This window comes from Miscanthus floridulus, chromosome 8 (assembly GCF_019320115.1).
Source record: "Miscanthus floridulus cultivar M001 chromosome 8, ASM1932011v1, whole genome shotgun sequence".
NCBI classification, from domain to species: domain Eukaryota; kingdom Viridiplantae; phylum Streptophyta; class Magnoliopsida; order Poales; family Poaceae; genus Miscanthus; species Miscanthus floridulus.
The window spans coordinates 33991889-33994323 of record NC_089587.1 but is presented as its reverse complement, the minus strand read 5'-3'; the positions used below and the strand labels follow the sequence as shown (position 1 = coordinate 33994323).

General features: G+C 41.6%; 1 non-coding gene across 1 annotated transcript; it reads left to right on the top strand.

Annotated features, from left to right (window-relative positions):
* The first annotated feature begins 1852 nt into the window (after positions 1 to 1852).
* On the top strand, positions 1853 to 1961 carry LOC136478679 (small nucleolar RNA R71). Its single transcript, XR_010764396.1, has one exon. It is a non-coding gene; the product is annotated as a small nucleolar RNA R71 (small nucleolar RNA).
* Positions 1962 to 2435: the final 474 nt, after the last annotated feature.

Genomic DNA, 2435 nt, shown 5'->3' with positions numbered 1-2435 from the left:
GACGTCTCCCCTTGGGACGGATCGTCTTCAACTGTTCATAAGTTGTATAACTATTAAAATAGGAACGTACCTTTTGTTCAGGGAATTGGAAGTGGACTTGTCCAGATCTGACATAGATGATCGCGTTGGTGGTGTTGAGGAATGGTCTTTCAAGGATGATAGGTATGTCTTCTTCTTCTCCCATGTCATGAATCATGAAATCGGTAGGGACATAGTGATCTTGTATTTTTACCATGATGTCTTTTGCTATTTCCTCTGAAAATCAGATTGATTGGTCTGCCATCTACAATCACATATATGTAGGGAACAAAGGTTCATCACCGAATAAGTAGTTATACGTTGCCTTGGACATTATGTTGACACCCAATCCATTATTGTAGAAGGTGTTGTGAAAGATTCTTTGTCCTATTGTGCACTCAATCATCGGTATGCTTGGATCTTCCTTCTTGGTGAGGAATGGTGAAGTGAGGAGGTGGTTGTACTCTGATCGGAGTGTGTTGATCATCTTAACAGATTCTTCTTGTGACTGCCTGGCCTTGTTCTTCCTTCTTCGGTTGTTTCTCTTCTTGGTCACTATTGTTTCTTCGGGTAGATACACCATCTGTGGATGAGTAGGACAGTGATGTATACGATTCTTGAAAGTAAACTTCTCCTTCCTATCCTTTATTGTGAAGCAAATCTTAGCACTATCCGCGTAGATGATGGCTTTTGCGATGCTTAGGAAAGGTCAGCCCAAGATAATGGGTGCCCTTATATTTCCACCTATTTCTAAAACCACAAAGTCTATGGGTATATAGGACTGTCCAACTCGAACAATGGCATCTTCAAGAATTCCCTTGGGGTAGCATAGAGACTGATCTGCAAGCTACAAACGCATATTTGTGTACAACATAGTATCTCCATTAATCTTATCGTAAATTACCTTTAGCATGATGCTGACACTTGTTCCGTAGTCATAGACAACTTCTTGGAAAATGTGAGGTCCAATGGCTATGGAGATGACAGGTCTTCCTAGATCTCCTTTCTTGATGGGCATAGAATAATCCTCCTATCTTGCTATCGATTGTTCTATGTAGCATCCTACAGCATTATGAATATCGACAAGATTTATAGTTTTGAGATCTTCTGGTTGCCCCTGAATCTTACCTTTATCGATAGGAGGAAAGTAGCTGCCAGCTGAGCTATTTATGATTCTATCATTTTATTGAAGCTATGCTGGTTTTTAATAGCAGAGGAGAAACTATCCATTCTATTATTTTTGTTTTCTAAGATTTTATCATTGGAAGCTACTTTTCTAGATAAGCCCTCCATTATTTTAGCTCGGTCAGAAATTAATTCTCTCAAGGGTGGTTGATTATTGAAATTATTGAAATTATTACCTTGATAGTTACCTTGGTAATTACCTTAGTAGTTCGACCTCTGTTGCTAATTCCATCCTTAATTCTGTTGAGGACGATAGTTGTTGTTGTCGATGAAGTTCACATCCTCATGGATTTTAGGACAGTTGTTCCCTGAATGCCCAATGTTTCCACATTCTTCACATGTCATGCGAGAATCATGAATGTGCATGACTTCTTGCTTCTCATTGGCTCGGTCTTCAAGTTTCTTCATGAGTAGATCCATCTTGGCAGATATCATGTCTACCTCTTTGAGTTGATGCATACCTCCACCTCTCTTGCGGGTTTGAAGACGTTCTTCATTCCAACCTTGGTTGGAGACCATCTTTTCCACAAGAGTTATTGCTTGTGCAATTGTGAGTGATAAAAATGCACCTCTAGCAGGGGCATCCATATTCTCATGGGTGCTGTTTGTCAACCCATGATAAAAAGTCTGCATGAGTAGCCAATCCTCCATCCCATGATGAGGACATTCTTATATGTAGTCTTGAAAGCGTTCAAATGCCTCAGGGATAGATTTGTCATGTTGCTGTTGAAAACTTGAAATTCTTCCACGCAGAGCATTGGTCTTACCTATGGGAAAGAACTTTGCTAGGATGGTAGTGGAGCAGTTCTCCCATGTAGTATTTCTATCTTTGTTGGTTTAGTGATGAGGACATGACACCAATGCATATGACCATGTTTGGCACATGGTATGGAGGGGTAGGAGGCCAGCAAGGGTGTCCAAGTCAAGAAGGAGGCCCAAGGCTAATTCGGTTCGAGTCCTCGAGGTGGAGGCCCAAAGCAACTCAAGTTCGAGTCTGCCTCGGCCTCCAGGACCAGTCTACCTTAAACTGGTCACCCAGGACGCATCTGGACTCTATTTTCGACAATACACATATGGTTGGAAAGCTAATTTGATAAGGAAGCCAATCCAAGTGGTGTCACGTCAAAAGGCCTTCAGAATCAAAGGGAATCGTCAAAACAAGTTAGCGTCTAGAATCTGCCAGGGTGCTGCGACACCGTCTTTTGGTCCATTGGACCGTGTATCGTGTTTGG